The sequence below is a fragment of the Halichoerus grypus genome, chromosome 8 (genome assembly GCF_964656455.1).
Source record: "Halichoerus grypus chromosome 8, mHalGry1.hap1.1, whole genome shotgun sequence".
NCBI lineage: Eukaryota > Metazoa > Chordata > Mammalia > Carnivora > Phocidae > Halichoerus > Halichoerus grypus.
This window is the reverse complement of record NC_135719.1, coordinates 49,837,991-49,855,292: the sequence shown is the minus strand read 5'-3', so window position 1 is coordinate 49,855,292 and position 17,302 is coordinate 49,837,991. Positions and strand designations below refer to the sequence as shown.

Here is a 17,302-nt window from a genome sequence, read left to right as displayed (position 1 = left end):
GTGTTGTGGGGCTTTAAATTCCCTGCCTATCATCCCCTACTCCCCAGTTCAGCAGGGCAGTGAGGATGGAAGCTGTACTCCTGGTACAGGCTGATAGTCCCAAGGGAGCAATACAAACCTTAGTCCCCAAGAACTGTGAATGTTACGACCTGACTGGCAGCTTCCTGGAGGACTGGCACAAGGACTTTGCCTTTGTTCTGCCTGACTTGGAGCACTCCCAAGGCAAGCAGCCTGGCGTAAGAGAAAACAGTTAGGGAAGGGAGAGACTAAAAAAGGAGGTAGGGAGGGAGAAATGGGATTTGTAAGCTCTCAGACATAAAAAGGAATCTAGAAGGATATATATATATGCTGGACACATGCACAGAAAAGGCCTAAGAAGACCCTAAATTTTCACCCCTAGCTCACCGTCAGGCTCCACACAAACAGGTAGTGAAGGATAAGGCAGGGTTGTAAATAGCTTGGTTTAATGTTGAAGGAATATCCAAACACAAAACCATTTAGTCAAAACTGAGAATTATTTTCTTTTTTGGGCTACAGGTATTCAAGGAAATTTGGTCAAAACACTAGTTGACTACTAAGCTAATGAAACATAGACTTCAAGGATCACACATGACCAAGAATACAAAATGAAACATAGACTTCAAGGATCACACATGACCAAGAATACAAACTTTACAAAAATAGTTTAGAAAAGACACAAAACAAACAACAAAACAAATAATAACAACCCACAACAAGCACTGACAAAAATCCCTGGAGAGGGGAGGATATCTGATGTCTAGAGTTGCTCCACAATAATATTCAAAATGTCTAGTTTTCAACAAAAAATTATGAGGCATGCAAAGAAAAAAGTCTGGCTCATTCACAGGAAAAAAAGAAATATAGAAAATGTCCCTGAGGAAACCCAGGCAAAGGAAACCAGAAAGAATGAAAAGAAACAAAAAAAAAGTATCTCACCAAGTAGAAAACATCCGTAAAGAAATATAAATCATAAAGAAGAATCAAACGGAGGGGGAGGGTCAAAAGAAAAAGAATCAAATTGAAATTCTGGACCTCAAAAGTATAGTAACTGAAAGACACCTGGGTGGCTCAGTCGGTTAAGGGTCTGCCTTCAGCTCAGGTCATGAGCCCAGGGTCCTGGGATCAAGTCCTGCATCGGGCTCCTTGCTCAGCAGGGAACCTGCTTCTCCCTCTGCCTGCCACTCCCCCTGCTTGTGCTCTCTCTCTCTTGGACAAATAAGTTTTTTTTAAAAAGTACAGTAACTGAAATTAAAATTAACTAAATGGTTCAATAGCAGATCTGAGAAGGAAAGAAAAAAAAATCAACAAACCTGAATATAGGTCAATTAAGATTATCCAGTCTGAGGAACAGGATAAGAAAAAAGTGAACAGAACCTAACAAACCCGTGGGACACCACCTAGTGTACCACCATAAGACATAATAGGAATCCCAGGGCAAGAGGAAAGGGGTAGAAAGAGTATTTGAAGAAATAATGGCTGTAAATTTCCCAAATTTGATGAAAAACATGAATCTATACATCCAAGCAGCTCAACTAACTCCAAGCAGCATGAACTTAAAAGGATCAACACCTGGCACAGTATACTTAAATTTTCAAAATACAAAGAATCTTGAAAACAGAAAGAGAAAAGCAACTCATCATATACATGAGACCCTCCATAAGATTAATAGCCGATTTCTCATCTCAAATCATGGAGGCCAGAGATGCCAGGGTGGCTCAACTGGTGGAACATGTGACTCCTGATCTAGGAGTTGTTTTTTTTGTTTTTTTTTTAAGATTTTTATTTTTTATTAGAGAGAGAGAGTACAAGCAGGGGGAGTGGCAGGGAGAGGGAGAGGGAGAAGCAGTCTCCCCGCCCAGCAGGGAGCCCGACTTGGGACTCAATCCCAGGACCCTGGAATCATGACCTGGGCCAAAGGCAGACTCTCAACCGACTGAGCACCCAGGCGCCCCTGATCTAGGAGTTGTGAGTTCAAGCCCCATGTTGGGTGTGGAGATCACTTAAAAATAAAATCTTTCAAAAAAAGAAATCATGGAGTCCAGAAAGCAGTGGGATAACTTATTTCAAGTGTTGAAAGAAACAGTTAACCAAAAATTCTATATCCAGCAAAACATTTCTTCAAAAATGAAAGAAAAATTAAAGATATTCCCAGAAAAACAAAAGGTAAAGGTTTCATCACTAGAAGAGCTGCTCTACAAGAAATTTAAAAGAGGATTCTTTAGGCTGAAATGAAAGGGTACTCGATGGTACCTTCACAATCATACAAAGAAATATAGAGTAAGGATAGCTACATAAGTACATATACAAACCAGTATTATTGTATCAGTGGTTTTTTACTCTGTTTTGGCTTCTATGATTTGAAAGAAAAATGCCTAAAGTAATAATATGTGTTTTTAACTAAACACCTATTTAATGGGAACACAGTGTATAAAGACGTAATGCTAACAATAACAAAATGGGGAGGCGGCAGAGCTATACAGGAGCAAACTTTTTGTATACCTGCAAAAACTAAGCTGGTATTCAAGTTCAAATTTGATTGTCCTGAGATTGAGATGTTAACTGTATACCCCAGAGTGATATTAAGGAAAAAACCTTTAAATATACAAAAAAAGAAACAAGAGAATAAAGCAGTACACTAGACAAAACTAATTAAAAATGAAGGCAGTGATAAAGGACCTGAGAAACGAAAAATATATATATAAAACAGAAAATACCAGAATAGCAAAAATAAGTCCTAAATAGCAGAAATAACTCCTTCCTTTTGAGTTACTTTAAATATAAATGGGTTAAATTCTCCAATTAAAAGGTAGAGATTGGTATAATGGATTAAGAACAATCCAACTAAATGCTGTTTACAAGACACTCAATTTATATCAAAAGACACAACAGTTAAAAGTAAAAGGATGAGCCAACAGACACATGAAAAAGTGCTCAACATCACTCGCATCAGGGAAAACCAAATCAAAACCTCAATGAGATACCACCTCACACCAGTCAGAATGGCTAAAATTAACAAGTCAGGAAATGACAGATGTTGGCGGGGATGCGGAGAAAGGGGAGCCCTCCTACACTGTTGGTGGGAATGCAAGCTGGTGCAGCCACTCTGGAAAACAGTATGGAGGTTCCTCAAAAAGTTGAAAATAGAGCTACCCTACGACCCAGCAATTGCACTACTGGGTATTTACCCCAAAGATACAAATGTAGGGATCCGAAGGGGTATGTGCACCCCGATGTTTATAGCAGCAATGTCCACAATAGCCAAACTATGGAAAGAGCCAAGATGTCCATCGACAGATGAATGCATAAAGAAGATGTGGTCTATATATACAATGGAATATTATGCAGCCATCAAAAAAACCTGAAATCTTGCATTTGCGATGACGTGGATGGAACTAGAGGGTATTATGCAAAGCGAAATAAGTCAATCAGAGAAAGACATGTATCATACTATCTTACTGTTATGAGGAATTCTTAATCTCAGGAAACAAACTGAGGGTTGCTGGAGTGGTGGGGGGTGGGAGGGATGGGATGGCTGGGTGATAGACACTGGGGAGGGTATGTGCTATGGTGAGCACTGTGAATTGTTGAATCACAGACCTGTACCTCTGAAACAAATAATACATTATATGTTAAAAAAAAAAAAAAAAAAGATAGCAGGAAGGGAAAAATGAAGGGGGGGAAATCGGAGGGGGAGACGAACCATGAGAGACAATGGACTCTGAGAAACAAACTGAGGGTTCTAGAGGGGAGAGGGGTGGAGGGATGGGTTAGCCTGGTGATGGGTATTAAAGAGGGCATGTATTGAATGGAGCACTGGGTGTTATACGCAAACAGTGAATCATGGAACACGACATCAAAAACTAATGATGTAATGTATGGTGATTAACATACAATAAAATTTTTTAAAAAGGTAAACATTTAAAAAATTGACATAAAAAAAAAAGGTAAAAGGATGAAAACAGACCTGGCAATTACAAACATGCCTAACAACAGAGTTACAAAATATAGGAAGCAAAAACTTGACAAAACTGAAGGGAGAAATTGACAATTCTACCATAACAATTAGAGACTTCCACACTCCACTTTCAACAATGGATAGAACAATCAGACAGAAGGTAAATAAGGAAATAGAGTATTTGCACAATACTATATATAAACCAATTAGCCCTAACAGACATATATAGAACACTCCACTCAACAAAGCAGAATACGTATTTTTCTCAAGTGCATATGGAACATTCTCCAGGAGAGATAATATATTAGAACACAAAACAATTCTCAACAAATTTTAAAAGACTGAAATCATATAAAGTATCATTTATGATAACAGAATGAAACTAGGTATCAATTAACAGAAGAAAAATTGGAAAACCCATAAATAGTAAAAACTGAACAATATAATCTTAAACACCCAATGGTTCAAAGAAGAAATCACCAAAAAAAAGGAAAAAAAAAAAAAAAGAAATCACAAGAAAAATTAGAAAATACCCTGAGACAAATTAAAACAAAAATACAACATACCAAAACTTATAGTGAAAGCAGTGCTAAGAGGTAAATTTATAGATATAAATGCTACATTAAACAAGAAGATCTCAAATTGATACTCTAAAGTTTATACCTTAAAGAATTTACACCTTAAAGAACTAGAAAAAGAACAAGCTAAATCCAAAGCTAACAGAAGAAAAGACATAATAAAGATTAAAGTGAAGATAAAACAGAAAATAAACAACAGACTCAAACAAAAGCAAAAGTGAGTTCTTTGAAAAGATCAACAAAATTGGCACTTTTAGTCAGACTGACCAAGAAAAAAAGAAGACTCAAAGTACTAACTTCATAGATGAAAGAGGGGACAATGCTACAGACCTTAAAAATAGAAGGGATTATAAAAGGAAACTACGAGTAATTGTACACCAACAAATCAGATATCCTAGATGAAATGGACATGGTCCTATAAACACAGAAAGTACCAAAATTATTCCAGAAGAAATAGAAATCTGATCAGACCTGAAACAAGTAAAGACTGAATCACTAGTCAAACTTCCCACCCAGAAAAGTCCAGGACTACATGACTTCACTGGTAAATTCTACCAAACATTAAAAAAATAATTAACAATCCTTCTCAAACTCTCCCAAAATCCAGAAAAGAATACTTTCTAACTCATTTGGTGAAGCCAGGATTACCTTGATACCAAAGCCAGATAAAAACATTCCAAGAAGGGGCGTCTGGGTGGCTCAGTCGTTAAGCGTCTGCCTTCGGCTCAGGTCATGATCCCAGGGTCCTGGGATCGAGCCCCGCATCGGGCTCCCTGCTCTGCGGGGGGCCTGCTTCTCCCTCTCCCATTCCCCCTGCTTGTGTTCCCTCTCTCGCCGTGTCTCTCTCTGTCAAATAAATAAATAAAATCTTTAAAAAAAAAAAAAAAAAAAAAAACATTCCAAGAAAATTACAGACCAATATAGATGTAAAAATCCTCAACAAAATACTAGCAAATGTAGTCCAACAACATATTAAGAGGATTACACATTATGACAAACAGCTTTATCTCAGGTAGGTCAACTATAAAAATCAATCAATATAATACACCCATTAACAGAATGAAGGAGAAAAACCATACGATCATCAATGTTGATGCAAAAAAAAAAAAAAGAGAATGCAGGGTGCCTGGATAGCTCAACTGGTTAAGCGACTGCCTTCGGCTCAAGTCATGATCCCAGGGTCCTGGGATCGAGTCCCACACTGGGCTCCCCCTGCTCTGCAGGGAGCCTGCTTCTCCCTCTCCCTCTGTCTGCCACTCCCCCTGCTTGTGCTCTCTCTGTCAAATAAATAAATAAATAATCTTTAAAAAAAAAAAAAAAAGAGTTCAACCTTTGATTTCGGCTCAGGTCATGGTCCCATGGTTGTGAGATTGAGCCCCACATGGAACTCTGTGCTCAGCAGGGAGTCTGCTTGAGATTCTCTCCCTCTGCCCCTCCCCCTGCTTGCCCTCACACTCTCTCTCACTCAAATAAATAGATCTTTAAGAAAAATGCATTTGACAAAATTCTATCATGATAAAAACACTCAAACTAGGAATAGAAAAGAGCTTCTTCAACATAATAAAAAATGTTTATGAAAACCCCACAGTTAGCATACTGAATGGTGATTAGAGACTAAAAGCTTTCCCCCTGTATAAGGAACAAGACCAGAATGCTCTCATTTGCCACCCCTATTTAACAATGTACTGGACATTCTAGCCAGAACAATTAGGAAAAAAAATAAATAAATTTTTAAAGGAAAGAAAAAGCCATCCAAATTGGCAAAAAGAATAAAATTATCACTATTCACAGAGGACATGATCCTATATAAGAAAACCTAAAGAATATATACACAAAAATTATTAGAGGTAATAAATTCAGCACAAAAATCAGCTGTATTACTATATACCAACAATGAATAATGTGAAAATGAAATAAAGAAAACAATTCCATTTATTATTGCATCAAGAAAACGATATACTTAGGAATAAATTTATCTAAGAAGGTATAAGCATTGTACATTGAAAACTAGGGGGGGAAATGCTGAAAGAAATGAAAGAAGACCAAAATAAATGGAAAGATCCTGTTGTCCACAGTTTGGAAGACTTAATATTGCTATGGTAGTACAACTCAAAGCGACCTACAGATCCAATGCAATCCCTGCCAAAATCCCAATGGCCTTTTTTTACAGAAATGGAAAAGCTGTTCCTAAAATTCATGTACAGATTGCCAGTTTTTGCTCTGACATGCAGAGATCATGGAATCTTGGTTCCTGTTCTTTACAACAAGAAAACTGAAAAACAAAACCTTTTCTTAGATCCACCAGAGATCTGAGGTCACTGGGTAAATCACTGTCCTGAGAACTGGAGAGAAAAGAGGATAGGGAGAATCAAAGCTTATTAGAAGCAAAAGCCTAGGACCATAAGCCCATTGCTGGAGACATTATTTCTTTCACCACCATACACACAAGGAGAAAGTAGGATGAAATATTTAAAGTGGTGAAAGCAAAAAACCAATGACCTAGAAATCTCTATCAGTGAAATTATCCTTCAACAGCGGAGGAGGAGTAAAGGCTTTCTCAAACAACAATAGAGGGGATTTGTCACCAGTAGACCTGTTTGCAAAAAATATCAAAAAAAGTTCTTCAGAAAGAAGATGACATAGATCAAAATCTTGGATCTACATAAAGAAGACCATTTGAGAAGGAGTAAATGAAGGTAAAATAAAATCCTTTTTTTTCTTTTTCTTAATAGATCTAATAGATATAACAATAGCAACAATTTATCAGGTGACTATAGCTTGGATAAATTAGTCACAAAAATGTTATGAGACAGGAATGAGGAACTGGGATCCTGTTTTAAGATACCTGCACAAACCATAAAGCAATCTAATATTATTTGGAAATGGACTTAGATTAGTTATAAATGTGTAACACAAACCATAGGGCAACCACTAAAAACATTTTAAAATTCATATGCAATTGCAAGGGACAACAAACAGCCAAAAGACAATTTTGGAAAATCTTGAAAAATAAAACTGGAGGGCTTATACTTTGATTTTAAAATTACCACAAAACTACAATAATCAAAACAGGGTGGTACTGGCATTAAGATAGACATACAGATCAACAGAATAAAAGAGTCCAGAAATAAGCCCATAAGCCTGTAAGTAACTGATTTTCAACAAGAATGCCAAGAGCATTCACTGGGGAAAGAACAGACAAATAATACTGAGACAACTGGATACCCACATGCAAAAGAATGGAGCTAGACCTTAACCTCACAATGTACAACTCAAAATAGATCAAAGACCTAAATATAAGAGCTAAAAGTATCACCCTCTTAGAAGATATACAAATGGCCAATAAGCACACAAAATGATGCTCAACATCATTAGTGACTAAGGAAATGCAAACCAAAACTACAAGATACCACTTCATACCTAGTAGCAAGGCTATACTCAAAAAAAAAAAAAGGAAAATAACTGTTGACAAGGATGTGGAGAAATTGGAATCCTTGTGCACTGCTGATGGGGATGTAAAATGATACAGCAGTTGTAGAAAACCGTATGATTGATTCCTCAAAAGAGTTAAACACAGAATCGCCATATAACCCAGCAATTCTACTTCTGAGTTCACGTCCAAAGAAGTGAAAACAGGAATTTAGGTATTTGTACACCCATGTTCAATAGCATTTAGTTGGGGAAGACGAAAAAGTCTGGTGATAGTGGTGATGGTCGCACAACAATGTGAATGTACTTACCGCCACAGAACTGTACACTTAATAATGGTTAAAATGGAAATTTTTATGTACATTTGCCACAATTTATTTTTATTTTTAAAGATTTTTTTAAAGATTTATTTATTTTAGAGAGAGAGAGAGCAAACGAGTGAGCAGGGAAGGGCAAAGGGGGATGGAAAGAGAAACCCAAGCAGATTCTGGGCTGAGCATGGAGCCCAATGTGGGGCTTGATCTCACAACCAAGAGTCAGACATTTAACTGACTGTGCCACCTAGGTGTCCCAAGATTTTATTTTTAAGTAATCTCTACAGCCAACATGGGGTTTGAACTTACAACCTCAAGATCAAGAGTTGCATGCTCCACTGACTGAACCAGCTAGGTGCCCCGCCGCTTTTTTTTTTTTTTAAAGCAAGTAAAGGTTTCCAAAGAAGACATCCAGATGGCTAACAGACACATGAAAAGATGCTCAACATCACTCATCATTAGGAAAATATAAATCAAAACCATGGTGAGATACCACCTCACACCTGTCAGAATGGCTAAAATTAACAACACAGGAAACAACAGGTGTTGGCGAGGATGCAGAGAAAGGGGAACCCTCTTGCACTGTTGGTGGAAATGCAAACGGATGCAGTCACTGCGGACAACAGTATGGAGGTTCCTCAAAAAGTTAAAGACAGAACTACCCTACGACCCAGCAACTGCAATACTAGGTATTTATCCAAAGGACATAAAAATGCTGATTTGAAGGGGCACATGCACCTCAGTGTTTATAGCAGCTATCAACAATAGTCAAATTATGGAAAGGCCCAAATGTCCATCGACTGATGAATGGATAAAGAAGATATGGTATACGCACACGCACGCGTGCACACACACACACTGGAATATTACTAAGCCATCAAAAAGAATGAAATCTTGGGGCGCCTGGGTGGCTCAGTTGGTTAAGCAACTGCCTTCGGCTCAGGTCATGATCCTGGAGTCCCAGGATCGAGTCCCGCATCGGGCTCCCTGCTCAGCGGGGAGTCTGCTTCTCCCTCTGACCCTCCCCCTCTCATGCTCTGTCTCTCATTCTCTCTCTCTCAAATATATAAATAAAATCTTTAAAAAAAAAAAAAAAGAATGAAATCTTGCCATTTGCAACAACATGGATGGAACTAGAGTGTATTAAGCTAAGCGAAAAAAGTCAAAGACAAGTACCATAGGATTTCACTCTATGTGGAATTTAAAAAACAAGACAGATAAACATAGGGGAAGGGAGGGAAAAATAAAATAAGATAAAAACAGAGAGGGAGGCAAACCATAAGAGACTATAGTTAAGAGAACAAATTGGGTTGCTGGAGGGGAGGTGGGTGGAGGATGGGCTAAATGGGGGATGGGCATTAAGGAGGGCACTTTTCGAGATGAGCACTAGGTGTTATATGTAAGTGATGAATCACTAAATTCTACTCCTAAAACCAATACTGCACTATATGTTAACTAAATTGAATTTAAATTAAAAAAAAAAAAAGTAAAGGAAGAAAAGGAACCATGTTAATCTGTGCAGTAATCACTTGGAAACATGGCAGCCTGAGGTGAGCTACATTTAGTGAACATATACTTAAAATGTGAAATCTGACCAATTATAAACAAATATATTGAAAACTTTCTATCAAATTAAAAGAAAAACGGGTAAAGAACTTGAATAGACATTTCACCAAAAAAAGACATGCAAATGGCCAATAAAGCACAAGAAAAGATGCTCAACATCATTAGTCATTAAGGAAATGCAAATCAAAATACAGGATGCCCCTTACACCCACTAGGGTGGCTGTAATGAACAAACAAAACAGGTACAAAATAACAGATATTGGTGAGAATGTAGAAAAATTAAAACCCTTGAACATTGCTGGTGAGAATCTAAAATGGTGCAGCCAAGGTGCCTGGGTGGCTCAGTCAGTTGGGTGTCCAACTCTTTTGATTTCAGCTTGGGTCATGGTCTCAGGGTTGTGGAATCAAGACCTGCCTCGGGCTCCACACTCAGCAATGAGTCTGATTCAGATTCTCTCTCTCCTTCCCTCTGACCCTCATGCACCCGTGCACAAGAGCTCTCTCTAAATAAATAAAATAAAATCTTAAAAAAAAAAAGGTGCATTTTACTCAAAAAGTAAAATATAGGGGGCCTGGTTGGCCCGTAGAGCATTCAACTCTTGATCTCAAGGTCATGAGTTCAAGCCTCATGCTGGGTATAGAGATTACAAAAATAAATTAAAAATAAACTTAAAAAAGAAAAAAAAGTTAAATGTGGGCGCCTGGGTGGCTCAGTCGTTAAGCGTCTGCCTTCGGCTCAGGTCATGATCCCAGAGTCCTGGGATTGAGCCCTGCATCGGGCTCCCTGCTTCGCGGGGAGCCTGCTTCTCCCTCTCCCACTCCCCCTGCTTGTGTTCCCTCTCTCGCTGTGTCTCTCTGTGTCAAAAAATAAATAAAAAATCTTTAAAAAAAAAAAAAGTTAAATGTAAAATTACCACATGACCCAGCAATTCCATTCCTAGTTACATACCCAAAAAAACTAAAAACCTATATTCGAACAAAAACTTGTATATGAAGGTTCACAGAAGCACTATTTACAATAATCAAAAGATGGAAACAACCAATAATGCCTATGAATTGACAAATGGAAATGTGGTATATCCACACAGTAGAATATTTTTCAGCCTTAAAAAAAAATGAAGTAATGATACATACTACAACATGAATGGACCTAGAAAACATTATGCTAAGTGAAAGAAGCAGACACAAAATATCATATGTTATATAATTCCATTTATATGACCAGAAAAGATAAATCAGAGAGATAGAAAGCAGATTAGTGTTCTCCAGGAGCTGTGGAGAAAGAGGAACAAGAAGGAACTGCTTAGTAGGTTTCGGGTTTTTCCTCTGGGGATGATGAAAATGTTTTGGAACTAGATAAAGGTTATACGTGCAAAATACCATGAATGTACCAAATGCCACAAATTATACACTTCAAAATACTTAATTTTATGTCATCTGAATTTTACCTCAATAAGTAAAATAAGAGGGTACTAGAAATGATAACGTCTTATGAAAACAATTACCCAAACACGTCAAGTTATTTTACTACTTACTGCCTCCCAACTAAAACAAAATAACACTGAAATATTTCTTTTTTTTTTTAGTTTATTTTTTTTAGTAATCTCTACACCCAATGTGGGGCTCAAACTCATGATCCCAAGATCAAGAGTCCCATGCTCTTCTGACTGAGCCAGCCAATGACCCCAACACTGAAATTTTTCTTAAACCTTTTTAAGATTAAGTGCTGATTTGAAGGGGCACACACACTCCAAAGTTTCTAACAGCACTATCAACAATAGCCAAATTATGGAGAGAGCCCAAATGTCCACTGACAGATGAATGGATAAAGAAGATGTAGTATACATATAGAATGGAATATTACTCAGCCATCAAAAAGAACGAAATCTTGCCATCTGCAACAATGTGGGTGGAACTAGAGTGTATTATGCTAAGCGAAATAAGTCAGAGAACAACAAATATCATGATTTCACTCGTATGTGGAATTTAAGAAACAAAACAAATGAACACAGGGGAAGGGAAGGAAAAAGAAGATACAAACAGAAAGGGAGGCAAACCATAAGACTCTATAGTTAAGAGAACAAACTGAGGGTTGCTGGAGAGCAGGTGGGTGGGGGATGGGCTACATGGGTAATGGGTATTAAGGAGGGCACTTGTTGGGATGAGCACTGTGTGTTACACATTAAGTTATGAATCACTAAACTCTACTCCTGAAACCAATACTACACGGTATGTTAACCAACTTGAATTTAAATTAAAAAAAAAAAAAAGCCCACACCATTTTAAGATTAAGATGCTCCTAACAGGGGTGTCTGGGTGGCTCAGTCCATTAAGCAGCTGCCTTTGGCTCGGGTCATGACCTCAGGGTCCTGGTATCAAGCCCTGCATCGGGCTCCCTGCTCAGTGGGGAGTTTGCTTCTCCTTCTCTCTCTGCCCCTCCCCTGCCTGTGCTCTCTCACTCTCTCAAATAAATAAATAAAATCTTTAAAAAAGAAAAGATGCTCCTGACATTTTTCTAAATCACAGTATTTCTTTAGAGAGAGAAAAGAAGTATTACACAAAGCTTCTCAAGCATAATTTATTCATGGACTTATTTACTCTAAAATCTAAAAGATATTTTAGGTGGCCGGTTGGCTGCTGAGCCCTCTTGCCGCGCGGGGAGACGGTGCACGCCTTGCCCGCAGCCACTGACCATGACCATAACCCTCCACACGAAAGCGTCCGGAATGGCCCTGCTGCATCAAATCCAAGGGACCGAGCCAGAGACCCTGAACCGCCCGCAGCTCAAGATCCCCCTGGAGCGGCCCCTGGGCGAGGTATACATGGACAGCAGCAGGCCCGCCGTGTACAACTATCCCGAGGGTGGCGCGTACGACTTCAACGCCGCTCCCACAGCCTCCGCGCCCGTCTACGGCCAGTCCGGCGTCGCCTATGGCCCCGGGTCCGAGGCGGCGGCGTTCGGCGCCAACGGCTTGGGGGGGCTTCCCGCCACTCAACAGCGTGTCTCCGAGCCCGCTGGTGCTGCTGCACCCGCCGCCTCAGCTCTCGCCCTTCCTGCACCCCCACGGCCAGCAGGTGCCCTATTACCTGGAGAACGAACCGAGCGGCTATGCAGTGCGCGAGGCCGGCCCTCCCGCTTTCTACAGGCCAAACTCAGACAGTCGGCGCCAGGGTGGCAGAGAGAGACTGGCCAGTACCAGTGACAAGGGAAGCATGGCTGTGGAGTCTGCCAAGGAGACCCGCTACTGTGCAGTGTGCAATGACTATGCCTCAGGCTACCATTATGGCGTCTGGTCTTGTGAGGGCTGTAAGGCCTTCTTCAAGAGAAGTATTCAAGGACGTAATGACTACATGTGTCCAGCTACCAACCAGTGCACGATTGACAAGAACAGGAGGAAAAGCTGTCAGGCCTGTCGGCTCCGCAAGTGCTATGAAGTAGGCATGATGAAAGGCGGGATACGGAAAGACCGAAGAGGAGGGAGAATGTTGAAACACAAGCGCCAGATGATGGGGAGGGCAGGAATGAAGTGGGGTCCTCCGGAGATATGAGGGCTTCCAGCCTTTGGCCAAGCCCGATCTTGATTAAGCATACTAAGAAGAACAGCCCAGCCTTGTCCCTTACAGCCGATCAGATGGTCAGTGCCTTGCTGAAGGCTGAGCCCCCCATAATCTATTCCGACTACGATCCTTCCAGACCCTTCAGTGAGGCTTCGATGATGGGCTTGCTGACCAACCTTGCTGACAGGGAGCTGGTTCACATGATCAACTGGGCAAAGAGGGTGCCAGGTAAGAACACTAAGCTCAACATTTATTTTGAGAGTCAATAACTACTCATGACCTGGTTGTGCTGGCATGGGAGAAGTAGGCAGAAACAACAGCTTGCTATTGAATTGGTTTCAAGTTTACTTCTGAATTTGTTCATTTTTACTACCAACATACTATCATTCTCCTGGAAATTAGGAAATAATGTTTTAAAATCAAAATCTGTAAGATTAAAGTGTTCCACCTGAAAAAAAAAAGATATTTTTAAAAGCTGGATGAGGTGGCTCTTCTGATTTAGTCACCATGAGCAAAAAGGTCAAACAAAACCTGAAAACTCAGCTATCACAAGTTACTTCAAATGTTATACCTAAAAAGCACAATAGCACAATACAAAGATTTCCACCCGGGGGCGCCTGGGTGGCTCAGTCGTTAAGCGCCTGCCTTCAGCTCAGATCATGATCCCAGGGTCCTGAAATCGAGCCCCGCATCGGGCTCCCTGCTCGTCAGGCTCCCTGCTCGTCAGGCTCCCTGCTCGTGGGGAAGCCTGCCTCTCCCTCTCCCACTCCCCCTGCTTGTGTTCCCTCTCTATGTCTCTCTCTGTCAAATAAATAAATAAAATCTTTAAAACAAAGATTTCCATTGGTTATTTCTCACGATCACTTTTACAAAACAGTTTCAAATGGTCTGATTTGCCCTGTTAGTCACCATAAGCACTATTTCCCTTCTGACAGTGACTTCCCCTTGCTGTTACCTAGGATTAAAACTTTTCTGAGTCAGTCTTCTTTATTTCTTGGTCTCCAGATACTGCTAGCTGTTTCTTTAAAAGAGGCTTTAGAGGTAGAGATACTTGAACTTGACATCTTGTGTCTACCACTTATCAGCAATGTGAACTTCAGAAGTAGCTTCCTTTCTCTGCCTCATTGCTCAATCTGTAAAATTGTAATAATGGCCACACCTCAGGGGCTTGTTGTGAGAAAAAAGTGAGATAATGTGTCCAAAGCATTTAGCTACTGCCCATTTCATAAACACTCAAACTACCATCACTATTATTACTATTCTGTGTTTTCACTAATAATTCCCTAGAACAGGCCCTCATGGGTGCTTGATTATATCCATTAGATTATGTCTGTGCCTCAACTGGCTTCTTTCATTCCCATCTTTTAGTAGTCCAAAGGACTCTGCACATCACCATCAGATTTACCTTCAGACATACAAATGCATGCTGTTACTCCCCAGCTTAAAAAACCTTTATGGGTCTACTTATTGCCAACATCAAATCTAACTTCCTCTGCATGACATTCATTATCCTCTATTAACAGCTGTTTCTCAAACTTTAGCGTACATCAGAATCATCTGGAGTGTTTGTTAAACAGATTGGTGGACCCCACCCCTACAGTTTCCAATTCAGTCTCGAGCAGGCCTCAAAATTTGCATTTATAATAAATTTCCAGGTGATGCTAATGCTGCTGGTTTAGGAACCACACTTTGAGAAGTACTACTCATATATGATCTCATTCTGCCTCCTTAAGCTTATTTTTCCCTACTCTAACTGGCGCACACAGCTTTGATTGGATTAGTCTTTTCAATTCTCCCTCACTGCTTAGCTTTGGGCCTGAAAACACTTTCTTGCTTACTCAAATCATACCTAAGTCTGTGGTTCCCAGCACTGCCTGCACATTACAATCACATGGAAAAGCTTTTTCACAAACTGTGGAGGCACCCCCCAATATTCTGATTCAACTGATCCTGGGAAAAGCTTCCCCCAAATGATTCTAAAGAGCTGCCAGAGCTGAGATCCACTACTCTACCTTCAATCTCCTTCCCATCAGGATTATGAACTGAATGTTCTCCCCTCCAAATTCCTAATTCCCAGATTATATCATCAAGTTTGCACTCATTTACTTATTGGATTGTATTACTTTCAACCCACCATTTTAAGTCTTGTTTCTCCAACTTGGTAAATAATCTTATCTTCAATTTCTATTTTCCTAAAGCACTAGTATGATGAATACACAGTAGGAACTCTGTGGTTATTTCTTCATTGATTGTGGATTCAAATTAGAAGTCAGAACTTTAAAGTATTTCTAATTTATCCAAACCAGGAAACTATGGTCCCTCTTTTTTTAAAAAAAATACAGTTCTGCAACAAGCTTATTTTGTTATGGTGATCATTTAACTCCTTCCTTCCCCAATAACTAAACTGAAAAGAAAAATACTAATGTATCAAAATGCTGTGGAGAATAATAAAATGATTAACAGCATCATAAATGGCTTCACAGTTGCTTCCTTAGAGAAAATAGCCTTGTCTAAATCCATTAAAGACTGTTTCAAAACAGTTAAAGAGAATCAAAGCACACATATTTAAAGATGCTGAAGCTCTGAATAGTTCTATGATTTGTTTTCTCAACAGATGTGCATCCTTCAAGCCCTGAATTCACCAGATGCATATTAAATTAATCCGTACTTTTAGTTTTACATAACACTCCACTCTAGTTTTATAAATACACCACCACATAAAGCAGAATTCCACTGTTGCTTTGTGACATTAAATATTAACAGATTATTTCCACTGTGCAAAAAAAAATACATTAAGATTCATTTTAATGCAGCCAAATGTGTGCTTACTAAATATAGGCTATAACATCTTCATTAATTTTTAATTGGCCAATTTCTATCTAGAATGTGAAAAATGACAAATTTGCTCTTAACTGAAGACCTAGTGACACCTGGAACTTTAAGAAATATACACTAACTCACTCAACATTTCCGAAATTAGGAATTCAACCCAAAACTTGAATTCTATACTGTAGTTTAATAGTCCACTTAAATTTTCTGGAAAATGTGCTTCTTACAAAATCATAATTTCTTCATAAGCTAAAATGAATGAATTCTTGTATTATAAGAGAAACAGGACTGGACTGGGAGTCAGGAGATCTGGGTTCCAGTCTCACTTATTAGCTATTCCATCTTGAGTGCATCACTTAGTCTCTACACTTCAGTAATTTCAGCTGTAAAATAAAAGGGTCTACCTAGACCATCTCTGCGTTTTCTTTTAGCTTTATGATTCCACAATCTATGAAACTCAAGAAACACAAGCATTAACCAGATGGATCCCATTAAAGACTTAGTGAGCTTTCACATTGATTGATTTGGAGAGCATCTATCTCTGGAAAAACTAAGTGCTTTCACACACACAGATCGTTCCTTGTGTCTATTGTTAATTAACTAGGTGAAAAAGCAAATAAAACACACCAAACATGGAGTTATTAAACAGTTTTTGCATCATACCTTAGATGACCAGAATATTTGGAGGCCAAAATACCAATTAAGGTTAAGATGTTCTGGAAAATGGAAGGTGTTCTAGAAGTCCAGGAAAGGACAGTTAATAAAGCCAACTGAAAGTGAATTCTAAGTAACAATTACTATTTAGGCTATATAAGAAATCGTGTCTCAGGGCGCCTGGGTGGCTCAGTCGTTGGGTGTCTGCCTTTGGCTCAGGTCATGATCCCAGGGTCCTGGGATCGAGCCCCACATCAGGCTCCCTGCTCCGCAAGAAGCCTGCTTCTCCCTCTCCCACTCCCCCTCCTTGTGTTCCCTCTCTTGCTGTGTCTCTGTCAAATAAATAAAAATAAAATCTTTAAAAAAAACAAAAGAAATAATGTCTCATGATAGCATTT

General features: G+C 39.3%; 1 protein-coding gene and 1 pseudogene across 14 annotated transcripts in view; one reads left to right on the top strand and one right to left on the bottom strand.

Annotated features, from left to right (window-relative positions):
- The window catches only part of CSNK1G1 (casein kinase 1 gamma 1), a 185,877-nt gene that overhangs the window by 159,536 nt on the left and 9,039 nt on the right, over positions 1 to 17,302 (bottom strand). The window lies entirely within an intron of this gene.
- LOC118541961 (estrogen receptor pseudogene) lies at positions 12,470 to 13,690 on the top strand (annotated as a pseudogene).